Raw genomic sequence first — 21,541 nt, forward strand, 5'->3', positions numbered from 1 at the left:
TCAATTTTAATATTCTTATAGATGAACATAAAAAATGGAAAGGATTGTTTTCCATGACTATTTGGTGGTCCAAATATTTTTCTTTTGAGTACATTTTATATTTTTTCTTCTTAAGAAGAATGACATTTTATTAAATATTGACAATAAAAAATATTTTATTTTTAAATAAAATCTTTCTTTTTCAATCATATGCTTTCTTTCAAACAATTAGTTTGCACCACTGAAAGGATATCTTCACACGTGTTTCTGGGAAAGATTGCATTTATCTTTTGGGTTAGATTACTCTGTATGAAAAAGTTAAGGATTTGGAAATTTATTTTGCTTCTCTATTATCCTTTACTAGAAAAGAATGAAATTTTTCTGGAAATCCCATGGGAGTATTAAGTTACCTTGGACTAAACTGAATCATCAGTGATCATCTTAGCTGTCAATGACCTATAGATGACATATTTATCTAATTAAAAGATGTCTTATTTTGAAAGAAACAGTGCATTGTGCATAATTAGAAAATTGAAGTCATTGGCTTATTAATCTAATGAAGCTAGCCTATGTGATTTATATTACTCTGTGGAGAAGTTTGCAATTAACAATGCTGTATATGAAATGTTAATTCTTGATAAAGAACATAAAAATTAAGCACACCATACTTTTTCAGAGGAAACTTCAATTTCAGTTCTTTACTATATACCCCTGTCACTTATGAAACACTTGTATACTGTTTTTCACTAACCAGTCGCTTAGACTTTCACACCAGCCATCCATTCATCTTATTCTATCCCTGTTACAGAGATAAACATGCATCCCCTCCTCAGCAGTGATGTTGGTTCAAGCTGTAGGCATATGACATGATCCAAGTATGTCTGTGTCCTTTCCTAGGAATTTTCAAATTGTTTTGAGGATGAAGTCGTTCCTTTTCCTCTTTGATCACAGAACTCTAAGAATATAAACCTAGGAAATAGCCAGCCATGAATCCAGCTGACTTGAGATCATAAAACCATCAGAGAAAAACAGAGATAAGAGAATAAAAAGTCCCTGATTTCATTAAAAACTTTGGGCTAGCCACTTCTGATATCATGTTTCGTTTTGCTTTTTTGTTTAATTAAGAAATATAATTGCCTTCTGTTGTTTTGGCTTCTTAGAAGTGAATTTCCATTAGTTGCAATTGAAAGAGGCCTGACTATACAAGACATATTTGATTTTTATACAAATTCAAAAAAATGATGCAGAATAAAGTAAGTAAAGATAAAAACAAATAGAGAATAGTATTGTATTATAAATTAATCTTAAATAACCTTATTGTATAGAAAGTTTATTATTATTTTTACTTCCATTATGTGGAAGATTCTTTGGTATATGTGAAAATTTGTGGCACATGAAACTATGTATTAGAGAGGATTGAAACTCAATTTCATTTGCCTCAAGCCTATATGTATTGTATATAATTAGGTTAGGGTTTATATATATATACATATATATATATATGCCAAAGAAAATACATAGATGGTTTTAAACCACAGGCATTCACTTAATATTATATTAATTGGGGTTACTTTTCACACAAAATAGTTATTTAGCTTTTTCAATCTTAACCTACTTATTGTGAATGGTAGACTCATAGCTGGAAAATGTTTATTTGATAGTGCTTATAAAACCTGAAAAGAAGAAAAATTGAATATGTTATCAATCTGCACAGCAAAACATCAACAGCAATTTGGACTCATTTAATGTAGGGACAAACCACTTTATATGAATCAAAGATCACACCATTAAAAATAATATCATTGAACTAAAACTAGAATAAATGGAAAGTAACATTGTATCATTTTTAAAAGTATTTTTAACTAAGATAATTTTAATTAGAAATAATTAAACAAAGTTGAGACTTAAATGTGCAATTTCAGATATTTGCAGAATGAATATACATGGAAAACATCATTCCTAGAATAAACAAATGTGTGTACAGTTAATGAGATGGCATTTCTGAGATGAATATGTTCTGATGTAATCATTATAGAAATAACCAAAAATGATTGTAAAATACCATAATTACCCCTACAAATAAACAAAATCATAGAAAACTTCAGGCTTCAAGTTTGTTCAGGCTCAAAATTCACAAAGTGTGTGACCTCTGTCAATTTTCTTAACTAGTCTAAACCTCAGTTTTCTGTTGGAATGATAATAGTATCTCCTTTACAGGGAGATACAAGAATACCATTTGGCAATGTGTGAAAACAGGCACAATTTATATTGCATGACAAATTATTTATTAAATCTCAGCTCCTATTACCAGTTTTTATACGGATACTTATATTCAATGAAATTGTTTAAAATTTGAAGATTCACTTTTAAATCAATAATATAATTTTATTAATACAAAATATATATAAATATATGAATAATCATAACATTGATGGGTTTCAAATAAATTATGTTCTTCATTAGAATTCAGAGGACAGCAAGACTTAAATTTCTTTTGGGCTTTTAATATACCAAAGTATTCTATAAACCTTGATAATAACTATCAAAGAAAAGATTTCACTGGAAAAAGTAAATAGGTAAGGAAGAACTTATTCAAGGTTATTGCAATTAGAGGGAGACCAGAGTGTGTTCTGAACTCAACTCCACAGAAAAAAGGGCAGAAGAGTTTTTAAGAGCTGGGGTGGAGGGAATTGTAAGGCTATCTATGTTTGCTAATTGGCCTTATCCAGATATCTCATGACAGGAGGAAGTTTTACTAATTGAAGCAAGGCTGTCATAAGAGTTTGGCTCCTTACCCTCCTAGAGAAACTGGCACATGGGAACACTATCTTGATCGATATTTACATTTCAAAGTGATGGTTCCTGGGTCCTTGAAAAAGATATCCCTGGATTGTAAAACCAGCAAGAAACTTTTTGAAAGAATTTACATACACTTCAAGGCACAAAGAAAGAAAAGTTTTCTCAAGAAAATAGTTTAAGAAATGGAAGAGGAGGGACCTCTGTGGTTAGGGCATTTGGAATCTGTAAGAGCTGTTATGAGAAAAGGTCAGGAACCTAACAGCAGCAAGAAGCCTGCCTGAGGTTTAGTCAAGCTGACAGAAATATTAAGGTTTTCTTGGACTTTATCTCTTGTAGTTAGTTTAAAATCCATGGCATTGTTGATTTTAATATTCTGGCAAATTCTTTTATGGGTAAATAGAAAAGACAGTGATCTTAATAAATCCTAAGCCAAAGTGACATCAAATATTTGTAAGATTTTGAATGCTAAAGAGACAAGATGAAATGTCATCATTATCATATGCATAAAGTCTTCTATTTTATGCTTATTGTTTGGTGTCCATGGATATATCATCTGCCTTGAAGCCTGGAGAGTTTTTAACTTGTTTTGCTGTTAATAATTTACTTAACAGGAAGAAATATTTCATGTATTTTATTGCAATTGTATGATAAGATATTTAAAATGGAATGTGAGTGACTGGGTAGTTCAAGTATTAGGGAAAAGTGCAAAGCAGCAAGGGCCACACAGCCAATGTTATTTCCTTGGGCCTCTGGCCTCCAATTAAGAATCTATCATAAATTCCTTCACTTTAGACATTTTCATAAAGTATCTGAGAGAGATGAGTCAGATGGTACAAATAAGTTACCACTAGACAAAGCTATAAACTATTCAATATTTGATTTGTGTGTTTTTACCTTTCATTTTATTTTGTCCCCTTTCCTCTTTACTGTCATTCTTCTTTCTTAAATGTGTGTGTGTGCATGTGAATCAATTATGCAGCACATATGCCAATCTTTTCATGTCAATGATTCTTAAGAGAACTCCCCAAAAATGTGTAAGAATCACTTGAGAAGTCTTCTCCCTAGTTATAGTTCTCTGTCCTTTCACTTTTCTAATATTCATTTCAGAGTGCTTAATTCCCATTTGAAAATTACTTGCATAATGGGAACTCTGAAATATTTCTCAAGTTTGTCAGAGTGGTGAAAAGAATTTTGGGGACCACTATGGTAATTTATTAATTAGTAATCAAGACACTACTTAAAATAGCTCTCTTTTTTCATTTCAGTATAACAATAGAATGTTTTCTTCAAGGATATAGAGAATATAATACTATATTATTCTGGCTTTTTTAATAAATAAGAGATTTTTAAAATTTAGAAATATGCACTTGCCTTAGAAGGTAGCTTAGAGTTATAAATACAAGTGTAAAGGTGGAAAGTAAGCTTGAGTATGGAAGTATACAAGTATGGAAAATGAATTAGTATAAGCAAAATCTTTCTAAAAGTCACATAAGTCAACCATAAAGAACCCTATTAATTAGATTCTACAGTTAGTTTATCTTCTGGCACTGAAGTTTCTTAAAATGGTTAGAGGTAAAATTAGTAAGCAAGTGATATGAAAAATCTGTAACATACATGTGAACACTCTACATTATACACTGCATTGTGAGATGCTCAAACCATTACAGGTCTTGCTGCAGTTGAATTTAACCAATAGAAAACAGTTTTCTGTCTTCCTTCTCATGCCTACTCACTAGCATAAGCTCATTGAGTAATTTACATGTCAACCTGTCCACTCTATTTAAATATCTCTCTCCTCTACACTCTATTTAGACCTTCCTCTCTCTCTCTCCCTCTCTCTCTAATACATATAATCATAGTCAACTAAATTAAACACACCTATGATAAATGTCACTGTTTTCTATCTAAGTTTCTTTTGTGTCATCATACACATGAGAAATCTATATACTAATTTACTGAAATAAATTTGAAAATTTAATTGATATTTAGGTAAATTTATGAATAATGAAAAGTTACTCTTATTTGCTATAAAATATGTAAAACTTACACATGATATTATCATGCTATTGATGCACTAGAGGCTTTACTAAATTTCAAATCATTTATCATGTATAAAATAATTACCTTGATGAAAAACAAGCAGAAACAAAATATTTCCTGATAATTTGCTCAAGATTTATATTTAACAAGAAAAACTCTTAATATTAGTAATTTTCAGCCCAGTTTCCTCAAATTGAAAGAGGAATTGATACAAATAATAATGGTGACACAGAGATGTGGTGATATATTCCTGTAGAAAATCTCACTGACTTTCAAATAATTAAAAAACAAATTTTCCTTGTCACCCATTTTTTGTTCGACCCATATAAGAATTATGAGATGATGATGAGCAAGTCTAAATTAATTTCTATGAATGTGACTATATACTTTATTAATTCACTTATTAGAGAAGCGGATATCTATTGAAGTCCTCCCTATCTTAAGCAATATGACAGGTGCTAATGTAGAGTAATGAAAGACAAATAGTATGACATTAAATAATTTTTAAATTTATGATATTCAGTTGTCTCTAGGTATATCTAAATAAAGTTTCAATCCACATTTTTTGAGAAATACAAAAAGAGAAAAAACAATAGAACTACTTCTAAATTTTTAAGTTGATTAAGTACATCAGGTAAAATTAGTCCTGTAGTTTTTGAAAGCCTAAATATAGTCTTTGATTCTGACATTTATATTGCAATCAATACAATATATGCTCTCCTATGGCAATATCTACATTAAAATATTTGTAGAAGTATGAATAAAATCTCATAGATAAAATCTGTAATCTCTATTATAAAGCTGAGTCACAAATGTGTTAAAGAGATTGATAGAAACCTTCAAGATGGCGGAAGAGTAAGCCATGGAGATCACCTTCCTCCCCACAAATACATCAGAAACATATCTACATGTGGAACAACTCCTACAGAACACCTACTGAATGCAGGCAGAAGACCTCAGACTTCCCAAAAGGCAAGAAACTCCCCACATACCTGGGTAGGGCAAAAGAAAACAGAAAAAGAATAGGGATGGGACCTGCGCGACTGGGAGGGAGCTGTGAAGGAGGAAACGTTTCCACACACTAGGAAGTCATTTCACTGGTGGAGATGGGTGTGGGGATGGGGGAGGGAGAAGCTTCAGAACCACGGAGGAGAGCTCAGCAACAGGGGTGCAGAGGGCAAAGCGGAGAGATTCCCTCACAAAGGGTTGGTGCTGACAACCAGCACCCACCAGCCCAAGAAGCTTATCTGCTCATCTGCCGGTCGTCGGGACAGGTGGGGGCTGGGAGATGAGGCTCAGGCTTCGGAGGTCAGATCTCAGTGAGAGGACTGGGGTTGGCTGATTGAACACAGCCTGAAGGGGGCTACTGTGCCAGAGCTAGCCTGGAGGGAGTCTGGGAAAAAGTTTGGACCTGTCTAAGAGGCAAGAGACAATTGTTTTGGGGTGCAAGAGGAGAGGGGATTCAGAGCACTGCCTAAACAAGCTCCAGAGGTGGGCACCAGCCACGGCTATCAGCACAGACACCAGAGATGGGCAGGAAATCCTAAGACTGCTGCTTCAGCCACCAAGAAGCCTGTGTGCAAGCACAGGTCACTATCCACACCTCCCATTCCGGGAGGCTGTGCAGTCCACCTCTGCCACGGTCCTGTGATACAGGAACAAATTCCCCTGGAGAACAAACGGCACACCTCAGCCAGTTGCAAGGTCACGTTGGCCTCTGCCACCACAGTCTTGCCCTGCATTCCATTCCCTCCCTTCCTCTGGTCTGAGTGAGCCAGAACCCCCTAATCAGCTGCTGCCAGCCCCATCTGGCTGAGTGAGGGACAGACTCCCTCATGAGACCTACACACAGAGGTGGGGCCAAAACCAAAGCTGAACCCCAGGAGCTGTGCAAACAAAGAAGAGAAAGAGAAATCTCTCCCAGCAGCTTCAGGAGCAGCAGGTTAAATCTCCACAATCAAATTGATGTACCCTGCATCTGTGGAATACGAGAACAGATTACGAATCAACCCAAAATTGAGGCAGTGGAATTTGGAAGCAATATTATATTTTCTTCCTTCTTCTCTTTTTGTGAGTGTGTATGTGTATGCTCCTTTGTGTGTTTTTGTCTGTATAGCTTTGTGTTTACCATTTGTTCTGTGTTCTATCTCTCCATTTTTTGTCATTATTTTCTCTTTTGTTATTATTTTTTTGTAGAGTTTTTAGCACTGGTTATAATTGGTGGATTTGTTTTTTGGTTTTGTTTCTCTCTTCTTTATTTTTAATAGTTTTATTTATTATTTATTTTAAAAATTATTTTATTTTTCCTTTCTTTCTTTTTTCTCCATTTTCTTCTGAGTTGTGTGGCTGACAGGGTCTCGTTGCTCCAGCCGGGTGTCAGGCCTTGCCTCTGAGGTGGGAGAGCTGAGTTCAGGACACTGGTCCACAAGACACCTCCTACTCCACATAATATCAACTGGTAAAAAGCTCTCCCAGAAATCTCCATTACAATGTTAAGACCCAACTCCAATCAACGACGAGCAAGCTACAGTGCTGGGCACCCTAAGCCAAAAAATTAGCAAGACAGAAACACAACCCCACCATTAGTAGAAAGGCTGCCTAAATTCATAATAAGGTCACAGACACCCCAAAACACACCAGAGGATGCGGTCCTGCCCACCAGAAAGACAAGATCCAACCTCATCCAACTGAACACCGGCACTAGTCTCCTCCACCATGAAGTCTACAGAACCCACTGAACCAACCTTAGCCACTGGGGGGCAAACACCAAAAACAACGGGAACTATGGACCAGCTGCCTATGGAAAAGAGACGCCAAACACAGTAAATTAAGCAAAATAGGAAGACAGAGAAATCCACAGCAGATGAAGGAGCAAGGAAAAAAACGACCAGACCAAACAAATGAAGAGGAAATAGGCAGTCTACCTGAAAAAGAATTCAGAGTAATGATAGTAAAGATTATCTAAAATCTTGGAAATAGAAAGCAGAAAATACAAAAAACATTTTAAAAAGACCTAGGAGAACTAAAGAACAAACAAATAATGATGACCAACAAAATATATGAAATTAAAAATTCTCTAGGACAAATCAATAGCAGAATAACTGAGGCAAAAGAACAGATAAGTGACCTGGAGGACAAAATAGTGGAAATAACTACTGCAGCTCAGAATAAAGAAAAATGAATGAAAAGAATTGAGGACAGTCTTAGAAACTTCTGGGCAACATTAAACACACCAATGTTCAAATTATAGGGGTCCCAGAAGAAGAAGAGAAAAAGAAAGGGACAGGGAAAATATTTGAAGAAATTATAGTTGAAAACTTCCCTAAAATGGGAAAGGAAATAGTTAATCAAGTCCAGGAAGCACAGAGAGTCCCACACAGGATAAATCCAAGGAGAAACATGCCAAGAGACATATTAATCAAACAATCAAAAATTAAATACAAAGAACAAATGTTAAAAGCAGCAAGGGAAAAACAACAAATAACACATAAGGGAATCCCCATAAGGTTAACAGCTGATCTTTCAGCAGAAACTCTGCAAGCGAGAGGACTGGCAGGATAAATTTAAAGTGATGAAAGGGAAAAATCTACAACCAAGATTACTCTACCCAGCAAGGATCTCATTCGGATTTGACAGAGAAATTAAAACCTTCACAGACAAGCAAAAGCTAAGAAAATTAATCATCACCAAATCAGCATTACAACAAATGCTAAAGCAACTTCTCTAGGCAGGAAACACAAGAGAAGGTAAAGACCTACAATAACAAACCCAAAACAATTAAGAAAATGGAAATAGGAACATACATATTGATAACTACCTTAAAAGTAAATGGATTAAATGATCCAACCAAAAGACTGGCTGAATGGATGCACAAAGAAGACCCATGTGTATGCTGTCTAGAAGAGACCCACTTCAGACATAGGGACACATACAGACTGAAAGTGAGAGGATGGAAAAGGATATTCCATGCAAATGGAAATCAGAAGAAAGCTGGAATAGCAATTCCCATATCAGACAAAATAGACTTTAAAATAAAGACAGTACATAATGGTCAAAGGATTAATCCAAGAAGAAGATATAACAATTGTAAATATCTATGCACCCAACGTAGGAGCACCACAGTACACAAGGCAAATGCAAACAGCCATAAAAGGGGAAATTGACAGTAACACAATAAGAGTAGGGGACATTGACACCATACACCAATGGACAGATCTTCCAAAATGAAAATAAATAAGGAAACACAAGCTTTAAATGATACATTAAACAAGATGGACTTAATTGATATTTATAGGACATCCCATCCAAATGAAACAGAATACACATGCTTCTCAAGTGCTTATGGAACATTCCCCAGGATAGATCATATCTTGGGTCACAAATCAAGCCTTGGTAAATTTAAGAAAATTGAAATCCTATCACGTATCTTTTCGGACCACAACTCTATGAGACTAGATACCAATTATAGGAAAAAAATCTGTAAAAAATACCAACACATGGGGACTAAACAATACACTACTTAATAACGGAGGGATTACTGAAGAAATCAAAGAGGAAATCAAAAAATAATTAGAAACAAATGACAATGAAAACACAATGACCGAAAACCTGTGGGATGCTGCAAAAGCAGTTATTAGAGGGAAGATTATAGCAATACAATCCTACCTCAAGAAACAAGAAACATCTCAAGTAAAAAACCTAAACTTACACTTAAAGGAATTAGAGAAAGAACAAAAAAATCCCCAAAATTAGCAGAAGGAAAGAAATCATAAAGTTCAGATCAGAAATAAATGAAAAAGAACACAAAATACCCCTAACAGCAAAAGCAATCTTGTGAAAGAAAAACGGAGCTGGAAGAATCTGGCTCCCTGTCTTCCAACTATACTACAAAGATACAGTAATCTAGATAGTATGGTACTGGCATAAAAACAGAAATATTTATCAATGGAACAGGATAGAAAGCCCAGAGATAAACCCATGCACATATGGTCAACATTTTTGATAAAGGAGGCAAGAATATACAATGGAGAAAAGACAGCCTCTTCAATATGTGATTCTGGGAAAACTAGACAGCTACCTGTAAAAGAATTAAATTAGAACACTCCCTAACACATACACAAGAATAATCTCAAAATGGACTAAAGACCTAAATATAAGGCCAGACACTAAAAAACTCTTAGAGGAAAACATGACAGAACACTCTATGACATAAATCACAGCAAGATCCTTTTTGACCCACCTCCTAGAGAAATGCAAATAAAAACAAAAATAAACAAATGGGACCTAATGAAACTTAAAAGCTTTTTCACAGCAAAGGAGACCATAAACAAGGCAAAAAGACAACCCTCAGAATGGAAGAAAATATTTTCAAATGAAGCAACTGACAAAGGATTAATCTCCAAAATTTACAAGCAGCTTATGCAGCTCAATATTAAAAAAAAAAAACAACCCAATCGAAAAATGGGCAGAAGACCTAAATAGACATTTCTCCAAAGAAATAATAAAGATTGCCAGCAAACACATGAAAGAATGCTCAACATCTCTAATCATTAGAGAAATGAAAATCAAAACTACAATGAGATATCACTTCACACCAGTCAGAACGGCCATCATCAAAAAATCTACAAACAATAAGTACTGGAGAGGGTGTGGAGAAAAGGGAACCCTCTTGCACTGTTGGTGGGAAAGTGAATTGATACAGCCATTATGGAGAACATTATGGAGATTCCTTAAAAAACTAAAAATAGAACTATGATACAAGCCAGCAATCCCACTACTAGGCATATACCCTGAGATAATCATAATTCAAAAAGAGTCATGTACCACAATGTTCATTGCAGTACTCTTTACGATAGTCAAGACATGGAACCAACCTAAGTGTCCATTGACAGATGAATGGATAAAGAAGACATAGCACATATGTACAATGGTATATTACTCAACCATAAAAAGAAATGAAATTGAGATATTTGTAGTGATTTGGATGGACATAGGGTCTGTCATACAAAGTGAAGTAAGTCAGAAAGAGAAAAACAAATACTGTATGCTAACACATATATATGGAATCTTAAAAAAAAATAAAGAAGGTTATAAAGAACATAGGGGCAAGCCAGGAATAAAGACACAGATGTAGAGAATGGACTTGAGGACACAGGGAGGGGAAGGGTAAGCTGGGACAAAGTGAGAGAGTGCTGTGGACTTATATATACTACCAAATGTAAATGATAAGTAGTGGGAAGCAGCCGCATAGCACAGGCAGATCAGCTCAGTGCTTTGTGACCACATAGAGAGGTGGGATAGGGATGGTGGGAGGGAGACACAAGAGGGAGGAGATATGGGGATATATGTATAGCTGATTCACTTTGTTATAAAGCAGAAACTAACACAACATTGTAAAGCAATTATAGTCCAATAAAGATGTTAAAAAAAAAGTTTGATAACTTGAAATGGATAACTAGATAAGCTTTCTGCTCTACCAAGTGAATATATTTATGTTCCTTTATATTCAAGGAAGTAAATGCATAAATAATATGTTGAAACCTTACAAGCAGACTCTTGCCCTGAGGCTCTAATAAAATATATAAGACTTCTCTTTGGAAAAGAGAAAATTCTTCCATTTCAGTATACAACAGCAAGGACTCCCCTTTCCAGTGATACTTCTATAAATGTGGATAAAAGTGGTCTTCCTTAATTAACAGTTACAAAAAATAATCATTCATATAAATTAAGCTACCCAATGTTTTTTTTTTTCTTTTTTCTCTTTACTCAGAGGAAGAATGCAGTTAAAACAGACAAATATATTTTCAGTATGAGTGAAGCTTTACATCTCCCTTGCTAGTTGCATCACCCCCAATTATATATTTTGCCACAAATAGGTGAAGCATGTACTTGCCAATCTCTTTAGTGAAATCTCCTGGAGAGAGCAAGCACAATCATCCTCACTAATTGCCACTGAACTGTGACTTGGTCATGCTGCTCCATTGCACATTTCTGTAATTTTACTCTTTGTTTGCAAAGCGCTAAGAAAGTTCTGTGAATTTTTGTTTGTTTGTTTTTCACTGTGCTACCATGAATGGAATAAAAAATAAATACTTTTTCTTCCCTCTTAACATTGAGAAATGGCAGTTTAACTGAATACATTTGATCTATACAGGTGACAGTGTCACAGGTATGAATTCTGTATCCATTCACTTATAATACTTTTGTGAATTTGTAAGTCCCTTCAAAACTAGACAAAAAAAAAAGAAAGGAAGGGGAAGGGAGGAAAGGGAAGGGAAGAGAAGGGAAAGAAAGGGAAGGAAAGGATAGAAAATAAAAGAAAAGAGAAGATGGTGGTGTGGGAAGACACTGAGTTAGTGTCTCCCAACAACTAGGGCGCTGCCCGCTGCTGGTGGGAGACCCGGACACCCAAAGAGATGGGAGGAACCCCCAAGTGAACCGATAGGATGTGGGGGGACTGAAGAGGGAGGAGAAGTGGAGGCCAGACGGGATAAGCGCCCCTGTGGTTGGGGAGATCAGGAGAGGCAGGCAGGAGGGGTTCTCCAGGAGGAGCAGGAGAGGAGGAGAGCATGTTTGCCCCACCCACTCAGGCATGGGTAACCTGCTGAGCTCCCAGGTGATGTCCTCCAACATCTGATACCAGGGGTTGGGTGCACACCTGGGCCCCTTCTGTTCCATTGAGCCAGAGTCCCACCACCCACAGCCTCCAGGGCCTTTTCTAGCCCTGTGGTTCGTAAGCATAAGCCCCACACACAACCCAAACCTCACCTGTCCTTAGGCATGGCCCAGCACAGCCAAGGTCTTTTCCCTCTTTTCTTTTTTTTTCCCTCCTCCTCTTTCTTACTATTTTGGTACTGTTGTACATTCCAGTTGTTGATTCTTCTGTATTTATTTTTATATTCTTTCTAACATATCTGTTAATTTCCTAGTCTAATTTTATTTTTTGCTTTGCTATTGTTCTCTATCTTTTTAAAATTTTTTTGGCCACCACATGCATCTTGCAGGATCTTAGTTCACGATCCAGGGGTCAGGCTGAAGCTCCTGTGGTGGGAGCTCCAATTCCAAACCACTGGACTAACAGAGAACCTCAGACCCCACTGAATATTCATCAGAGTGAAATCTCACGGAGGTCCTCATCAGGACCAAGACCCATCTCTACCCAATAGCCTACAAACTCCAGTGTTGGAAGACTCAGGCCAAACAACAAGTAAGACAGGAACACAATCCCACTCATTTAAAAAAAAAATGAAATGGCAAAAAAAAGGTCATCAAATGAAGGAGCAAGGTAAAAACTTACAAGACCAAATAAATGAAGAGGAAATAGGCAATATACCTGAAAAAGAATTCAGAGTATTGATAGTAAAGATGATCCAGAATCTCAGAAATAAAATGGAGGCATGGATTTAAAAAATACAAGAAAAGTTTAAAAAGATCTAGAAGAACAAAAGAAAAACAAAAGAGAGATGAACAACACAATAACTGAAATGAAAAATACACTAGAAGGAAAAAAATACAGAATAACTGAGGCAGAAGAAAGAATAAGTGAGCTGGAAGACAAAATGGTGGAAATAACTACTGAGGAGCAGAATAAAGAAAAAGAATGAAAAGAATTGAAGACAATCTTAGAGACCTCTGGGACAACACTAAATCCCCCAACATTCGAATTATAGGGGTCCCAGAAGAAGAGAAAGAGAAAGGGTCTGAGAAAATATTTGAAGAGATTATAGTCAAAAACTTCCCTAACATGGGAAAAGAAATAGTCACTCAAGTCCAGGACGCACAGAGTCCCATACAGTATAAACCCAAGGAAAAACACACCAAGACACATATTAATCAAACCAACAAAAATAAATTCAAAGAAATAACATTAAAAGCAACAAGGGCAAAACAAAAATGACATACAAAGGGATCCCCATAAGGATATCAGCTGATTTTTCAGCAGAAATTCTGCAGGCCAGAAAGGAGTGGCAGGATATAATTAAAGTGATGAAAGAGAAAAACCTGCAACCAAGATTACTCTACCCAGCAAGGATCTCATTGATATTCAATGTAGAAATCAAAAGATTTTCAAACAAACAAAAACCAAGTGAATTTGGCACCACCAAACCAGCTTTACAACAAATGCTAAAGAAACTTCTCTAGGTGGGAAACACAAGAAAATAAAAAGACCCACAAAAACAAACCCAAAACAATTATGAAAATGGTAATAGGAACATACATATCAATAATAAACTTGAATGTAAATGGATTAAATGCCCCAACCAAAAGACACAGACTGGCTGAATGTTTACAAAAACAAGACCCATATATATCCTGCCTACAAGAGACACACTCCTAGGGACACATACAGATTGAAAGTAAAGGGATGGGAAAAGATATTGGAAATGGAAATCAAAAGAAAGCTGGAATAGCAATACTCATATCAGATAAGATAGACTTCAAAATAAAGACTCTTGCAAGATATAAGGAGGGACACTACATAATGATCAAAGGATCCATCCAAGAAAAAGATAAAACAATTATAAATGTTTACGCACCCAAAATAGGTGTACCTCACTACATAAGGCAAATGCTAACAACCATGAAAGGAGAAATTGACAGGAATACAATAATAGTAGGGGACCTTAACACCACACTTACAGCAATGGACAGATCATCCAAACAGAAAATAAATAAGGAAACACAAGCTTTAAATGACACAATAGACCAGATAGATTTAATTGATATTTATAGAACATTCTATCCCAAAGTGGCAGAATACACTTTCTTCTCAAATGCACACAGAATGTTCTCCAGGACAGATCACATCTTGGGTCACAAATCAAGGCTTGGAAAATTTAAGAAAATTGAAATCATATCAAACACCTTTACTGACCACAATGCTATGAGATTGGAAATCAAATACACGGAAAAAAATTGTAAAAAACACAAATATATGGTGGCTAAACAATGCACTACTAAATAACCAAGAGATCACTGAAGAAATCAAAGAAGAAATAAAAAAAATACATAGAAACAAATGACAACAAAAACATGAAGACCCAAAACCTATGGGATGCAGCAAAAGCAGGTCTAAGATGGAAGTTTATAGCAATTCAATCTCACCTCAAGAAACAAGAAAAATGTCAAATAAACAAACTAACCCTACACTTAAAACAACTAGAGAAAGAAAAACAAGGAAAACCCAAATTTAGCAGAAGGAAAGAAATCATAAGGAGCAGATCAGAAATAAATGAAAAACAAATGAAGAAAACAATAGCAGAGATCAATAAAACTAAAAGCTGGTTCTTTGAGAAGAAAATCAAAATTAATAAACCCTTAGCCAGACTCATCAGGAAAAAAAGGGAGAGGACACAACTCAGTAAAATTAGAAATGAAAAAGGAGAAATTACAACCGACACCGCAGAAATACAAAGGATTATAAGAGACTACTACAAGCAACTATATGCCAATAAAATGGACAACCACGAAGAAATGGACAAATTCTTGGAAAGGTACAATTTTCCAAGACTGAATCAGGAAGAATTAGAAAATATAAACAGACCTATCACAAGTAATTAAATTAAGCTAATTAAAAATCGTCCAACAAAAAATAGACAAGGACCAGATGGCTTCACAGGCAAATTCTATCAAACATTTAGAAAGACCTAACATCCATTCTTCTCAAACTCTTCCAAAAAATTGCAGAAAGAGAAATACTCCCAAATTCATTCTATGAAGCGACCATCACCCTGATAACAAAACCAGAAAAAGACATCACAAAAAAAGAAAATTAGAGACCAATAGCGCTGATGAACATAGATGAAAAAATCCTGAACAAATACTAGCAAACAGAATCCATCAACACATTAAAGGATCATACACCATGATCAAGTGTGATTTATCACAGGGATGCAAGGATTCTTCAATATATGCAAATCAATCAATGTGATATACCACATTAACAAATTAAGGAATAAAAACCATATGCTCACTCAGTAGATGCAGAAAAATCTTTTGACAAAATTCAACACCCATTTATGATAAAAACTCTCCAGAAAATAGGCATAGAGGGAACCGACCTCCACCTACTAAAGGCCATATATGACAAACCCACACCAAACATAATACTCAATGGTGAAAAACTGAAAACATTCCCTCTAAGATCAGGAACAAGCAAGGATATCCATTCTCACTGATATTATTCAGCATAGTTTTGAAAGGCATAGCCATGGTAAGCAGAGAAGAAAAAGATATAAAAGGAATACAAAGTGGAAAAGAAAAAGTAAAACTGTCACTGTTTTCAAATGACATGATACTATACATAGAAAATCCTAAAGATGCCACTAGAAAACTACTAGAAGTAATCAATGAATTTGGAAAGGTTGCAGGGTACAAAATTAATGCACAGAAATCTCTAGCATTCCTATACACCAAAAATTAAAAAACAGAAAGAGAAATTAATGAAATACTCACATTTACCATTGCAACAAAAATAATAAAATACCTAGGAATAAACCTGCCTAAGGAAGCGAAAGACTTGTACTTAGAAAACTATAAAACACTGATGAAAGAAATCAAAGATGACATATACAGATGAAGAAATATACTATGTTCTTAGATTGGAAGAATACATTTTGTGAAAATGACTATACAACCCAAAGCTATCTACAGATTCAATGCAATCCCTATCAAACTACCAATGGCATTCTTCACGGAATTAGAACCAAAAATTTTACAGTTTGTGTGGAAAAACAAAAGACCCCAAATAGTCAAAGCAATCTTGAGAAAGAAAAACAGAGCTGGAGGAATTAGGCTTCCTGACTTAAAACTATACCACAAAGCTTCAGTAATCAAGACAGTATGGTACTGGCACAAAAACAGAAATATAGATCAATGGAACAGGATAGAATGCCCAGAGATAAACCCACACACATATAGTCACCTAAGTTATGACAAAGGAGACAAGAACATACAATGGAGAAAAGACAGCTCCTTCAATAATGGTGCTGGGCAAACTGGACAGCTACATGTAAAAGAATGAAATTAGAACACTCCCTAACACCATACACAAAAATAAAGTTCACATGGATTAAAGACCTAAATGTAAGGCCAGACACTATAAAACTCTTAGAGGAAAACATAGAAAAGCACTCTTTGCCATAATCCACAGCAAGATCTTTTTTGACCCACCTCCTAGAGTAACAGAAATAAAAATGAAAAAGAAGCAAATGGGACTTAATTAAACTAAAAAGCTTTTGCACAGCAAGGGTAACCATAAACAAGACAAAAAACAACCCTCAGAATGGGAGAAAATATTTGTAAATGAAACAACAGACAAAGGATTAATCTCCAAAATATACAAACAGCCCATGTACCTCAATATCATAAAAACAAACAATCCAATTAAAAAATGGGTGGAAAACCTAAATAGACATTTCACCAAGGAAAACATACAGATGGCCAAGAGGCACATGAAAAGAGGCTCAACATCATTAACTATAAGAGAAATGTAAATCAAAACTACAATGTGTTATCACCTCACACCGGTCAGAATAGCCATTATCAAAAAATCTAGAAACAATCAGTGCTGGAAAGCATGTGGTGAATAGGGAACCCTCCTGCACTGTTGGTGGAAATGTAAATTGATACAACCGTTATGGAAAACAGTATGGAAGTTCTTTAAAAAGCTAAAAACAGAACTACCATACAACCCAGCAATCCCACTAATAGGCATATACCCTGAGATAACCATAATTCAAAAAGAGACATGTACCACAATGTTCATTGCAGCACTATTTACAATAGCCAAGACATGGAACCAACCTAAATGTCCATTGACAGATGAATGGATAAAGAAGATATGGCACATATATACAATGGAATATACTCAGCCATAAAAAGAAACGAAATTGAGTTATTTGTAGTGAGGTGGATGGATCTAGAGTCTGTCATACAGAGTGAAGTTAAGTCAGAAAGAGAAAAACAAATACTGTATGCTAATGCATATAGATGAAATCTAAAAAAAAAAAAAAAGAAAGAAGCTACTGATGAACCTAGTTGCAGGGCAGGAAAAAAGATATAGACATAGAGAATGGACTGGAGGATATGGGGTGGGAGTGGGGAGCTGGGACGAAGTGAGAGTAACATCGACACATATACACTACCGAATGTAAAATAATTAGCTAGTGGGAAGCAGCATCATAGCACAGGGAGATCAGCTTGGTGCTTTGAGATGACCTATAGGGATGGGGTAGGGAGTTTGTGAGGGAGGCTCAAGAGGGAGGGAATATGGGGACATATGTATACATATGGCTGATTCACTGTGGCATACAACAGAAACTAACACAGTACTGTGAAGCAATTATACTCCAATAAAGATCTATTAAAAATATTAGCAAAGTTTATTGTATGTTAGTTACACCTGAATAAAGCTAGAGAAAAATAGGCATGACAAAAATTAAAACAGAACTTGGATAAAACTGAAATAACTTCAAGAGGACTGATTTAAGAAGAAAAGGACAGCAAGAATTAAAAAAATATATTATAAAAGAAAAAATAAAGAAAAGAAAGAAGAAACTAAGTAGGACTCATGGAGACTGTAGAACACAGTAAAGCTGTGGATTATTTCGATTATTGTGCTTCTAAAACCTATTTATTACATTTACCTTCATTTTGAGTGTTGACAAGGATGAATTAATTTTGATTTATAAACAAAAAAAGCAAAACATGATGGAATCTGAACATGTCTAAAAGGTGACATTTACTCATAATTTACTTACCCAAACAAGCTCAAATTTCAAATTATGTTCATATCTATTTGCCATAACAATTCACATATATTTGTATTTTAATCAAATGTGAATATTTTCTATTATTAGAATCCCTTTCTCATTAAAGTTTTGAGGTGTTATTAATATTATTATTATTCCTAATTAATCATTAGATTATGAGATTACCTCTAGAGTTGATAGTCAGCATCTTTTTCACTGTAAAGAAGGGTATTCTATATGTCTCCTCAATCTGTTTTAATTTAATGGATTGATTTACATACTGTCTATAATTCAATGAGTCTATCTCCTTCCATCATCCTTTATAGTCCTAGAATTAGTTCACTGATTGGCACATAGAAAGAGATCAATGAGTGTATACTAAATTGAATATAAAGCACTGACTTTGGAATGTAGAACTGACTTTCAAGAAGCTGTGAACTTTAGTGAAAAATCATTGCATTCAAAATGAATTCATTATTCATAGTACTTTGATACTATTGCAATAAAAAATTTTAAATACCTTATATCCAATATATGTTTTTTGTGCAATATGTTAGTTTTATTAATTCCACTTACTCTTCTCTTCAGTTCGTTTATCAGAGATACAACTTAAATTCTGGATAGAGAGGCTCAGCCTCCCACAATCAAACAGTTAGGCCCAGTAATGCCTTCTACATGTTCAGTGAGTTGCAAGGTCATTCATAAATTAGACACTTTCTATCATTGCCTGGATAAGTTGATGTATTTTCTGTAAAGGTTACGTTTAGAATGTTATGATAACATCTTAAATACATACTCTAGATTGAGATTTAACCTTCACTCTGTCTACCATTTCCCTGATAATATGAATGTACGGAGTATGTAAGCACATATTTATACATATTCTAACTCACAACTATAAACCATCATATTTGGATAACCCATAAAGAAGTCAATTTTTTAATATAAATAAAAAAGCCTCTATTTTCTAACCACACTAACTTTTCAGCTTCCTAAAGTTCCCACCGTAATTACTGTGGTCCTATATTTCTACCTCCCTCTCATGGTAACTTCTACCACCACCTCTTTGCCTCTCTGCCTCTGGTATCATTTACGATCATTTATTTTCAATCTGAAGTTAACCCTGCCTGCAAACTGGGCACTTCTAACAATGTCAATTGGTTTATGATGCAGTTCTATTTAAATCCCTCCATGGTTCACTTTTCCATATAGAAAGCTCTGAACATAATACAAAATGCTCACATTGTTCTAGCTGTGGTCTCTCTTTCCAGTTTTTTCCCCATTTTCCTATCCCTGAGTCACAAAATTCCCTGCCACATATCACATACCTTTATACATCTGTCATTCATAAACTTCCCTCCTTCTAAAGCCCACCTCTTCCTTATGATCTCTTCTGAATCGTCCTTTGAATCATCTAAAAAGCCATCTTTCCATGAAGAACACATGTGTTACCAACTGAATGGATGATCCCTACTTTCACGCAATTCATTTACAGACCTGTGCTATAGCATTTTCCATAGTAAAATGAACAACTGTGTGTTAATATGTCTGTCTTCTTCAGTGGATCATGTAGTGTGAACAATGAGAGGCTTGAAATTGAGCCATATTCATCCTATTATCTCTAGATTCCACCACACACTCTGGTGCATGGTAAGTTAGATGTTATAATGTTTGATTTAGTTAAACATACAAGCTACATAACTATTAAAATTTAATTTAGATATATCATGAGCTAGGATAATAACTAAATAATACAAAGACTATGAGCATCATATTAATCTAGACTTGTAAGATAGTACTTTTTACCTTTTTTCTTTGTAAGAAAATTGCATTCTTCATAATTCTCCATCTATTTCTCATGCTGTTCTTTCTTATTGTATCAAAAGTTTTATTTTTTCTCTTCTTCTCCCTTTGTGTCCTTCCACTCCTGTTTCCTCTTCTTCTAATAATAACAATAAAAGTATTCCTATAAATCTATTTCCTTGCATTTTTCTCTTCTAGCACTCTTTTCACTTGTTATCAGCTCCTAGACTTTAAAACATCTAAATTTATCAACTCACAAAATGATTTATTAAGCTTTATGTTTCTCCTAATTCTAAGCTCCCATTGACTACAAAATAAATATTATACTGGTAACTCAGACTCAAAATACTGACACTTGTATTCATTATATTCTCAAAAAATGTTATAGTGAAACTTAAGAACCAGATAATGAAATTCTGTAATAAAATCCTGACTCTACCCATTATTACCTCTACAATTTGAGGGAAAGTGTCTATCTTTTATGTGCCTTGAAGTTCTTTCCTGTAAAATGAGCAGAATACAGTTATTTATTAGTCTCATATTAAAGATTCAATGAAACCAAGTCTGTAAAAATCTTAGCTTAAAACTAATACAAGAATAGATCTTAATAAATGACAGGTAATATTATTGAAAGGCTGACTTGCTAATTTCTATTAATGGTATCTCCCTTCTTTTAGGCATTGATTTTTTTTTTAGCTTTTCATGAGCTCTTTTTCTTTTCCTGCTGCATGTATTGAGTACTTGACAAGTCCTATTGATTCTGTACTAGAAATAAACTGTTCATGTATGCTCATTTTTCATTTTCCAAATTAATCATTCTATTTCAATCATCTGTTTTTTTCCTGAACTACTCATGATCTCTCACCCCTTTCCTGTCCTGCATGCTACCCAGGTGAAAATTTTCAAACTTAACACTATCAGTGCTAATCTTTTGTTCTAAACTAGTCAGTGGTTCCACATATACTACTGAGTCATTTCTAAACTCATCTGCTCATTTTGAGCCCTTCACTTTTTAGCCACAACCTGTATTTTCAGTCTTATATCCCACTAATTTTATATGTAGCCTATTCTACATATATAGACTATGCTAGAATAGTCTACAGATATATAATCTACTATATAGTGATATATATATATATATATATATATATATATATATTCACAATACA

Source organism: Tursiops truncatus, chromosome 18 (assembly GCF_011762595.2).
Source record: "Tursiops truncatus isolate mTurTru1 chromosome 18, mTurTru1.mat.Y, whole genome shotgun sequence".
NCBI classification, from domain to species: Eukaryota; Metazoa; Chordata; class Mammalia; order Artiodactyla; family Delphinidae; genus Tursiops; species Tursiops truncatus.